The sequence below is a fragment of the Argentina anserina genome, chromosome 7 (genome assembly GCF_933775445.1).
Source record: "Argentina anserina chromosome 7, drPotAnse1.1, whole genome shotgun sequence".
In the NCBI taxonomy this organism is placed as follows: Eukaryota; Viridiplantae; Streptophyta; class Magnoliopsida; order Rosales; family Rosaceae; genus Argentina; species Argentina anserina.
The window spans coordinates 15464623-15476476 of record NC_065878.1 but is presented as its reverse complement, the minus strand read 5'-3'; the positions used below and the strand labels follow the sequence as shown (position 1 = coordinate 15476476).

Sequence of the window (11854 nt, the reverse complement as noted above, 5' to 3'; positions counted from 1 at the left end):
AGAGCCCAGCTTAACTCACCACCATCCAAGTTTGCATGCAAACTCTCGAAAACAGGAGCAATCAATATCGGCAAACGCAGAAATCGTTTCAGTTTGACCACTATTGCTGCAATAAATCCCGGACACGATCTCCAAATCTGTATCTCTAATCTCAGCCTTGAATCCCAGTTTCTTCTGCTATAAAACGAAACCCTAAGGAAAGAACACACAACACTCTCTTCTGCAGCCTCCAACCATGTATGTTCAATTTCCTCCTTCGAAACCCATTAGGTTTCTTAAGTTTCATCCCCCAGATTTGCAAACTCAATAACAACTTTTGAGAGTCTTATTCTACCCTCAAATGTGAGGTGGGAGTCTTATTCCACCCTCATATCCTCCCTTCTTTGTAGTTCAGCACTAGGGATCTGCCTTGCATTAAGAGTTGTTCCTAGTGAAGGATTACAAGTGAGAGAGGAAATGGCAGCCCTTCCTGCAGCCCATTCATCATTGTTTAATCGCCGAGCATCAAGAAGTAGGCAGCCAAATTCAGGACCAGAGCCAATAGGTGCTTCATGCTCGTTACGTACCTCTTTTGATACGCGATGCGAGCTGTTGCATCTCCTATGTGCAATATCCTCCAATCTCCCTTCTCCAACGGATTGCGGAGAGAAGTGTACAAATCAAGGCTCTGGATCCCTCATGCTACCACCAGTCTTCCAATTAGAACCTATGTTTGGCACCAAGCTGGTTCCAATTGGCCTTCAAATGGTGCAACTTAATCTCGAGTTTCTCATGGTGGTGGGATGAACAGGAGAAACCGCGAAGACATGTCCACCTAGCATAGATGATATCAGAACTTGTTAAGGCTCATATGTAATAATATAGATCTTGTGTAAAGTTTCTGGCCACAAAACCATATGAATAAAACACAACTTGTTTCAAAAACACGTGTATTGTTTTATTACTGCGTAACAAAAGTTACAACAAATTCTTGACCACAGGTATTGGTCCAATGCTGTTAAAAAAATGCCGGAGCATAATGAGGAAACTCATAAAGTTTCAGAAACTCGAAATTTTAGTTTCAAAAATGTTCTGGGCTCGCGACCATTAGTAACACTCGCGAGCCTCAAAATTTTCTGGGCTCGCGACCGTTAAGTACTGATTATCCATGGTGTTGCCCCCTGTTTACATGGTTGAAAGGATGAAAACCAAGGAAACACTAAGTCCGAACACCAGTTACTTTTCTTGCACCGCTGCCGGTGGATCTTCATACTCCCAAACACTAGGAAAATACTTCTTAAGATTGCGACCATTCATGGGATTTCTGTGAACATTCCCATCAGTGTCGTGAAGGTAGTAAGCGCCTTTACCCATTACTTGATCAATCACAAAAGGGCCTTCCCATTTAGCAGACCATTTATCACGACCATCAACTCGCTCACCGTAGGGCAAACAAGCTTTCCACACTAAGTCCCCAACGCCAAAGCTGCGTTCTCTCATGCGTTTGTTATATAGCCGTGCTATCTTCTGCTTTTCTGCCATAAGGCTGTCGAGAGCTTCCATTCGGCGCGAATCCAAGTCCTCATGTTCTTGATACATAGCCTGGACATAGTCTTCGCCAATCAACTGGTGCTGCTCGCGAACCCTCAGCAACTGAACATTAATCTCAGTAGGAATTACTGCATCATGTCCATACATCAAGGCATAAGGTGTAGTACCGGTTGGAGTTCTTTTGGAAGTTCGATAAGCCCATAATGTATGATCCAACTCGGTATGTCAAGAGCGCGGATTGGCATCCAACATTCGTTTAAGGATAGACATAATCACGCGGTTGCTCGCTTCTGCTTGGCCATTCGATTGAGCATAATAAGGACTGGAATGCAGAAACTTAATCCCATAGCCAGCTAAGAACTTCTGAGTCTGTTCAGCCATGAAACCTGCCCTCATGTCTGCTACCAAACACTCTGGAATGCCATACCTGGTGATAATATATTTGAAGATAAAGTCAGTGATCACCTCTGAAGATGTCGTCTTGACTGGTATAGCCTCGACCCATTTGGTGAAGAAATCTGTAGCCAATAGAATGTGCTTGTGCTGTAAAGGAAGAATTTGGATGAATCTCCCCAATAAAGTCTAAAGCCCAACCGCGATCTGGCCAAGGTTTAATTATTGGTTGCAGAGGAACATCGGGCGCATGCTGGACTGGCCCATGCATTTGACATTCGATGCAATCTTGTGCAAAGCTGATGCAGTACTTGAGCATGGTAGGTCAATAGAAACCATATTGGCGAATAAGCCATCTCATCTTTGGACCAGCTTGGTGAGAACCACAATTGCCACAATGAACCTCTCGTAAACACCTCTTAGCCTCAGCTCCATAGATGCATCGCATGTACAAGTCGTCTTCTGCCCTGCGCAATAGTTCACCGCCTCGAAGGACGTAGTTAGTAGCAAAATATCTAACCCTCTTGTCTACCGGTGCATAAGGATCAGTGAGGTATTGGATAATCGGTTGTCGCCAATCTACATCAATAATGTTGATAACAGCAACCAACCATTCATCGTTAACTTCTTTCTTTGCCATAAAGGAATGTAATGTGCGTCTTTGAACCTTCAGAATCCTCTCGTGAACGCCATCTGCCAAGCGAATACCCGTAGCCAACTGTGCTAATTCATTGGCAGCGAAATTTCGTTCCCGAGGAATATAATCAAGCACTACGTCTGCAAATTGGTCTAACAATTCCGATGCTCGCTCCCAAAAAGGGAGTAATGTAAAATTGTTGCACTTGTAGACACCCTTGAGCTGGTTAATGACTAGGAGTGAATCACCTAATACTTCTACCTCGTTTACTTCCAGATCAAGCAAAAGTTCCAGGCCAATGATGATTGCCTCATATTTTGCTTGATTGTTAGTGCACTTCCATTCTAGTTGAAAGGAATAACAATGTCTTACTTCTGAAGGGTTAACCAATGCAACACTTGCTCCTGATAAATGATCAGTGCTGCTGCCATCAAAATACATAACCCAAGGATAAGTGTGAACCAAGGAGACAACCAAGTTCTGGTCTTCGAGGTCCTCCATAATAGGATGATGCAACAAAAAGTAAGACATTGCATGTCCTGTGAGCGCCTTTAAAGGTGTATATTGTAAAGAGAACTCTCATAGCGCCAAGATCCACTTGCCAATCCGACCCCTAAGCATAGGTCTGGTAAACATATACTTCACTAAATCAGTTTTTGCCACCACCACTGTAGTGAAGGACAGCATATAATGGCGGAGCTTAGTGCCAGCAAACTACAAAGCTAAACACAACCTCTCAATTGGCGAGTATCTAGTTTCAGCCTCTAATAAGATTCGGCTCAGGTAGTAAACTGCATGTTTAATCTTCTTGCCCCCCTCTCCATCACCATCTTGTGCTAAGAGTCCTGCTATTTAGTAGGGGGAAGCCGAAATGTATAGCTTCAACGGTATTCCAGGCCGTAGGGGTCTAAGAACAGGTGGATGAGTAAGGTATTCCTTGATTTTATCAAAAGCTGCCTGTTGCGCAGGTCCCCACTGAAACTCCTGATCCGCTTTAAGCTTTAGCAAAGGAGAAAAACTGCGGTTTTGCCAGCGGAATTAGAAATAAAGCGTCGAAGGAAGTTTATTTTCCCAAGCAAACTCTGAAGTTCCTTCTTGTTCCTAGGTGCCGGCGCGTCTAGAACCGCTTTTGCCTTGTCCTCCACAACTTCAATACCCCTTTCATGCACTATGAACCCCAAGAAGTCTCCTGCTCGAACCCCAAAAATGCACTTAGATGGGTTCATCCTGAGCTTGTGCTTTCTCATCTTGGTGAACACTGTCCTTAAATTGTCGATGTGATCTTCTTTCTTCTTAGACTTAACCACCACGTCATCGATATACACTTCGAGAATGCCCCCCAGCACATCATGAAAAATCAGGTTCATTGCTCGCTGGTACGTAGCCCCTGCATTGGTTAGACCAAATGGCATATTGTTATACTCAAACACTCCAGTGAACCCTGGGCATCGAAACGCTGTTTTGTGCCTGTCCAGTTCAAAAACAGGAATCTGGTGATAACCAGCTGTGCCATCCATAAAAGATAGTAGCTCGTGTCCTACGACTGCATCTACCAACATATCTGCCACAGGCATGGGATATACATCTTTCGGTGTTGCAGCATTAAGATTCCTATAGTCGACACAAACGCGAATTTTTCCACTCTTCTTCCGTACTGGTACTATGATCGACAACCACTGAGAATATTTAGCTGGTCGGATATTACCGGCCTGGAACATGTTTTGAACCTCTTTCTTGACTGCTACTACTGTATTTGCACTCATTTGCTGTGGAATTTGTTGTACAGGCTTGTACCCTTCCATTATGGGCAAGCGATGGCAAACCAAATCTGGTGACAAGCCCGACATGTCCTCAAATTTCTCAGCAAACTAATCGCGGAACTCTTGCAACAACTCTATCAAACGTTATCTCAATTCTTCATCCAAGTGTTTACTTATTCCAACCTCCATAGGCTCTTCTGTAGTCCCAAGATTGATCTTTCCCACTAGGGATCTTTCACTTTAGGTGGAGTGTCATCCAAAGCTGCTGGTGCTGGTTGAATGAACTCCTCCTCTGCTTGAACCTTAGTTAAATCATCCTCAATGCACCCGACTAGCGCCACTGCCCCCCAAGCCTCTTGTTCCTCTCTGTAAATAGATAAACGTTGGAGAAAGGACACATAGGCCTGCTCTTGCGCCTTGGCCAGTGATGTACTCATGGATGATTATTTTTTATTTTCACGATGAAGCCAGGTCTATTTATGTCTGTTTTAACCTGTACTAAACCCCATCGCGTCAATTCTGTAGAAGTCACCCCAACTGGACAACCCTTGGTATCGATTCCGGCAACTCCTAAAGGCCTAATGTCACCATAATAGTACTCCCCATCCAAAATGCAGGAAGCGACTGAGTATGGTCGATCATTTGCTCTCACTAGCTCTGCCTTATCAGTTGCGGGATCCCACATCAGCATTTCTTGGTGTAGAGTAGAAGGGATACAGTAAGCTCTATGTATCCAATCCCTGCCAAGTATGATGCTGTATGGAGTGGTGCAATCTGTAACGAAGAATGTCTGGAACAGCTCAGAAGGTCCTATCTTGACTTTGAGGATCAACACTCCCAAGGTCTTAGTTAAGTTACCAGCAAAACTCCTGACCTTACGACTGCTACTGAGAACCTTCTCCTTTGCAATGCCAAGTGCTTCGACTGTCTTTACTGTAATAATGCTAACTGTTGCACCACCATCGACGAGGATTTTGTTCACTCTCTTACCTTCCATCTCAGCTGATATATATAAGGGTTTAATATGCTGAGTCATGGTAGCTGTAGGCTTTGTGAACATCATAAAGAATCTTTGGAGCTCTGTCTTCATGTGAGATTTAGAAACTTCCTCTTTCCTCGTGTCTTTATCTACAGTTGGCACCTCTGTAGATGACAACTATGCGACTGTACCCACCTCCTGGGCATGTGTCTCACCTCTGATGAATAGATGAGATGGCATGGGTCTTGGAAGAGCATACTTCGAGGACAAAGTGAACACCATGTTGCAACTAGGAACAATATCTAGCCACGGTATTCCTTCCTCGACGTTATCTGCATGACAAATGTTAAACATGTTGCAGTCTGGGGTAGCTGTCATTTCTTCATCATAACCTTCCTCAAGCTCGTTCTCTGGATCAGAAAATTCTAACCCTTGCTCATTACAACCTGGTTCTCCCATATTGTCGTCCAGAATTGACCCAGTTGGTGTTCGCGAGGGGAACTTGCTTATGAGATACTCCGTTAGCGATTGCTCCTGATAGGCATTTGGAGGAATAACCACTGCCGCATCCTCGACTACCTCTGGAACCACAAGTGTTGGTTATTTTACTGTTGGAACCACTGGTGCTGGTTCTTTGATCTTCAGCTTCCATTCAAATTGTGGCTTGATTTTCTCTGGACCTGGTTCCTGGTGGCCTGGCTTACTTACAGACCTTTTTGGCACCCATTTAGATTGCGCAGGTTGTGCAACATTACTTTGCTGTTGTTTCTACTAAATAGAAACACCTTGTACGTGCTGTCTGTTTGTTGCTCTGCCGTCGGTAGACGCGTAAGACAACCTATCATGGATTTAAACTCTTCGTTTAGGAGCAGTTTCCATTGGTCGTTCGATTCGATTATGAACGCTTTCCCTGGGATATGGCTCCTTCCTATGATTATCATTCTGACGAATGTGCACATATGGCTTTAGACTAAGTTTTTCAATTGTCTCTCGCAACATCCAAGGTGGTTGTTCTAGCTGGTCGCGAGAGAGTTCTCCTCTATTATACGCCTCTAACATTCGCTTGGCCCGTCCCCATCTTTTCTGTACGTTCCTCTTCTGAGTTTTTGTAGCTTCCATAGCTCTTCCATGCTCCTGAACGTACTAGACATCCGGTTTTAATGACCTCGGTGCAGGCGGTATGTATGGCCGTTGTAGCGCCTCGCGCAAAGCTTGAGTTTCCGGCACATTCGCCCCAACTCGCTGCCCTCCAAGAACGTTCGCGACCCCACCAAGATCTGAGTGTGGCCTTTTCAACACTTAAGCATAAGTGTCTATCTGAACTCTAGCTTTCTTGGGGTTCTCCCTCTCGGATAGATTTGTCGGCGAGCGAGGCCTCCGATTTCTTCGCGATTCCTCGCGTCTACCAACATTGTCACAGTTTATGGAACACTCTTTCTTGCACCGATTGCAAAGGCCATAAGTTTTTGCATTTGCTACATTTTGTTCCTTGTTCTAGACAACGCTTTTTTGTTTACCCTGATCAGATTGCTTGGCTCTTGCAACCTCTTTCGCCACGGGCACTCCTTTCGCTGTTATCTTCATACCCGGCTCGGGATCTGAAGCAAAAGACAACACTCCCTCATCTAACCACTACTGTACATGGTCCTTGAGCTGTATACAAATACGAGTATCATGAGTCCAAACGTTATGAAACTTACAATACCGTTTACCTTTAACTTCTTCCACAGTCAGGAACTCAATCCATGGTACAATGGTTTCACCCTCAGCAATAAGCTTGTCCAAGATCTCATGAGCCAATGACGCATCATAAGTGTACTCAGCAAACTTAGAAGGGCGATGAGTCTTCAACGGTGTTGTCAATGGCGTAACTTCCACCATTGACACTGTAGGGAAGGGATCAATATCGACCCAAGCTGCAGCTCTTTCAGTGTCTACCCCAAGTATGCCTTTGTTAATCCAGGTCTGCAATTGATCCTTGAGCTTAACACAATCAACTGTGTGGTGATTGAACAAGTTGTGGAACTTGCAGTACTTCTTCCCTTCAATCTACGCTGCGATAGGCATTGCAGTATCATGCTTCACTCTTTCACTCGCGAACAATTCATCCAGAATTTCCTGAGCCTTGTGAGCGTTCTAGGTATACGAGTCGTACTCGGGCTTGGTGAATGCTGATGTAGAAATCTTGACAGGGTCCCTGGACATCTTCAAAGACTTAGACTTCAATGCTTGTCTTCCAGCTGTCTCTACGGCAACCACTTCATCATCTACCTCTTCGACCCACTGCTCTTCGTATGGATACGGTGTGTAGAAAGGATCTACATGCGAGTAAATAGTGGAAACCCTCTTAGTTCCGGATGGAACTGCATAACGTGGTTTCAAAGTTCCAGGGTGATAGAATACAGGCGGACCTTTTGAAACTGTGGCACTGTCCTCCATCTCCCTGAGGAACACTTGGTAGGAGCCTACCTTATTCATTAAATCCGCCATGCTAGAAAAGTAGGCATCATGATGTTTGGCCCGCTGACGGGTCTTCAAACCCTTTATAGCAATGCGAATGGCATCTTGTTCCGTGAGCGGTGTTCTGCACTTTGCTTGCTGAACCTTGAACCTATTCAGGAACTCCACTGCCGACTCCATTGGTTGTTGGTACATGGAAGTCAAATATGACAAATCCACTTCAGGCTCAGCACTTCCAAAAGTCGTTTTAAACATTGTCTCAAGCATGGACCAATCTGAAATAGACCTTGGCGCTAACTCGGAGAACCAAGATAGAGCCGGCCCTGACAGAGATGAACTGAAAGCCCTCATCTTGAAGACTGGATCAGATGCATATGGCTCGCAATCGCTGTGGAAACGCGAGATATGCTCAGCTGCATTCTCGGAACCCTCTCCTGAGAAAGTCTGGAACTTGATTGGTCGATAACCCGAGGGCCAAGGACATGCTGTCACCCATTTCGGGAATGGACTTGTATAAGATATGTTCGCGGCAGCATGACCATGAATGGTCCTCACACTCTCCTGGATCATCTTCTGAACCTGCTCCTTGGTAAGGATCTGACCCTCTTCTACTTCTTGCTCAGGCTCTTCTCGATGCTCCTCTCGTCGCTCGCGACGGAACTGGTGTTGACGCTCTTATCTTCCGCCTGATTGAAGAAGTGCCAATTCCCTTTGTAAAGCCTCAACCTCGGGTGTGTTCGATCGTCTTGAAATTCCAAACGTGAACTTTCCCTTTTTAGCCTTCGTCTTCTTCTTCCTTGCGAGTTTGACAAGCTCAACATCTAATTTGTCAGCCTTATCACCTCTGGCCTCGTCTTCTTCACCGCCGTCGTCATTACCGGCACTATCTTTCTTGTTGGACCTAGCCTTTTTGGTGGCAATAGGCTTGTCATGGTTCTGTTTCTCGTAAAGCCCGGCGACAGTCTGTTGAATTCCCAACGGTTCTTCAATTTGCTTGAATCGCTCATCCTGGCCTACAAACTCTAAGCGAGCATTGTTCGCGTGTTCGTTAGCACCCAGAACCAGCTTCTTCAATCTGTCGTTGGTCTCAACCTGACGCTGACCCTGTGTCGACTGTAGTTGTGAAACATTATCCAACGTTCTCTCAACCGCAGTCATTCGATCGCCGAATGACTCCTCCAACGACTTGACTACCTTCGTTAACTCCTTGAAAGCTAGTTGCATGTCTTCCGGTGTCGCCATCACTCCAAATTGCAGTAATGCCTCAACCGCCGATAAACCTCTGCAAGTCGCTGTGTTGTGAGGAACACACTGCGAGTGCTCTGGTTTCGAGCAAGGGGGATATCCTCGCGAGTAAGGATTCCAGCTTGCTATCTTGACACGGTCCCACTGGGCGTGCCAAATGTTCGAGCTGGGAAAAAGATCTTCCTCAGAGAACAATCAACAAGCCCCGGTGTCGAACCATAGATGGTTCTAACCTTCGTTCTCTGTTGTTGCTGGCGTGCCAGTACCTTTGAGTTAGGTACAACTCTTGCTTTGTTTGACAATGATTGCGCTTACGTACTGTCTTCTTCTCAAATGATTGCTCCGAAGTTGCTGATAAACCGCTGAAGTTTGAATGATCTATACACAACCGGAGTTGCTAGGTACCTTTCACTCCACCTCAAGTAGATGGCCGATCTTAATTTATACCGCTTGGGGAAAAGCAGAGCTTATAATGTGTCGTTGATAGCGGGACTCTCTCGCTGTAGGGAATTGCTGACTAGTACAGATTTTTGTGTTTGCTAGAAGCTAGGCTAGCGACTCGATGGACTTGACTCTAGTTGCCGAGGTTAATCGGACTTGTTTGCTACATCTGGGTAGCTCCGCTCCGATGGGAGACTTGGTTGCCGAAGCTAATTGGACTTTTACTCTGTGGGGAGATTTGACTATGCGGTTGCGCGATAGTTTGTTTGACGTTGTGTCTGTTATTTTGCACATTTGACCCCTTTATATAGAGAACACAAATTGTTCTTTCTTGCGGATCAAGTCTTGAGAACCTCTTAGTTGATTTGGATTCACCTTCCTTATTCAACTCAGATTCTATACAGCATTAGTCCCCTAAATCTATTCCAATACGGCAGGTAATCTTGCTCTATGATAGATTTTCCCCAAATAACCGGTCCACGAGCCTAAATAGTTTAGATAATACCGGAGTATTATGTTAGGCCCAAACAAGTACCTAGCAATTTGTGCTGATGAAACAAAGGATCTTGCGCACAAGAATCTACCATTCATTGAAGGATTCTCCATGCAGAAGATATGGGCATCACAAACATTATCAATATGGACCAGTGGAATTTTCCCTAGCAATTCTTCTAAGAATCTCAGACTATTGTACTCATTTGAACAATTTGTAAGCTGAGAAACTAAACAAACTACAGTTACAGGTGTGAATGGTAGAAGTGAGTTCCCTCCCACAAGACCACAAGTCAAGCTCACAACCTCAAGTCCACTTCTTTTGTTGTGATTCCCATAGCTCAAGATTTCTTTCTCGGTGAGTGTCTTTGATTTTGTATAGTCCTGCATTGAAGGATTTTAGTACTCCCTAATGGACTCGCATATTTGTAAAGTACAAGTCAAAAACAAGGCTATATGGAACATTGCCTTAACTTTGATTTTATCAAAGAAACTTTGGTACCTTGCAGAAGTCATTAGAAAAAGCAACTGAGAGATCAAGAGGACTCCAACATGATTCATTGATGATGTCTTTGAAACCACTACCATCTTCTTTAAGGGGGAATGCAGCAACCACTGAAGCGGTGTAGATTAGCCTCCTAACTGTTCCTGATTTAAGACAAGCCTCTGCAATGCTCCTTGTTCCAGCAATAGCAGCTTCAGTTGTGTTCTTGTACTGATTTTGTCATACAAATCAAAATAGCTTATTATCAAGGAAAGTGGGTCTCTAGGATCAGACTGTCAGGGAGGTACGTTATCAGACAAATTAACTTGCCATGTTTGTTAGATAACAGACTCTCATGAGTCTCATCTCACATGTTATGTTATTAAAACATTATTACATGTTAAGCTGTCAAATTATGCAGGTTTACATGCTGCACTGTAAAAGGATTAGACCTTGTAAGATGACAATTTGACTATTGAGTTTATTAACAGTTCGGCGACATATGATGATATTCTAATATTGATGGCAGTTAAGTTGGTTCAGCTCTCGTCTCACATGTTATGCTAAAATGAAATGCTGTCAAATCAGACAGTTTTACATGTTTCATTGCTGAGACATGCTATCGATCTTGTAAGATGAAAACGAATTTAATTACAGTCCGGCGACATAAGATGATGTTTCCGGATATCAAATTGCAGTCAAGTAAAAGAGAGCACCCTTTGAGTGGCCATATACCTGGGAGTTTGGGGTATGTACCAAGGGAGTAGCAACATGGAAGACAAACTCACATCCTTCAATTGCCTGCTCAAACGTAACTGGACTGTAGGAGTCAGCTTCAAACAGCACCAGCCTTTCATCGGAATCAGGAAGGCTTTTCAGAAGACTAACCTTCGAAACATCATCTGCAAAAATTTCTCACAAAATAACATATTGGTATACATGTTTAAAGAGCAAGCTAGAAACAGAAAAACAGAACGACTAGATGTATAAGTATGGTCTAGTACCCAAGTTTCTGAGTGTTGCATGGACAGTGTATCCCTTCTCTAAAAGCTTCTTGACAAGCCAAGAGCCTATATATCCTGCACTCCTGTAACACAAACCTTGCAGCCATTACTCTTCCCCATTCTAAGTTTCTAATGAGATCCTAGTTTCTACGTATTGTCCTTTTTTCTCATTTCCATCAGACTACTCCGCGGTCCTTTTTTTAAATTTTTTTATCAACCATGGTCCATATATTAATGATAGAGCCAGAGTGCCAGACAGCTCGTAGAAGAATGCTGAGGTAAAAGGTTCATATTATTTAATTTCATGTTTTTTGTCTTTATTTAAAATCATTACATTTCTATTCTAATATTTATCAAACACTTCAACACTCATAGCTCATTATTCTTAAAAATTAATTATTCTCAAAACACAGCTAAATCTAATTATAA

At 43.9% G+C, this 11854-nt stretch overlaps 1 pseudogene; it reads right to left on the bottom strand.

Annotated features, from left to right (window-relative positions):
* Positions 1-8434: 8434 nt before the first annotated feature.
* Positions 8435-11545, bottom strand: LOC126803660 (putative anthocyanidin reductase; annotated as a pseudogene).
* Positions 11546-11854: the final 309 nt, after the last annotated feature.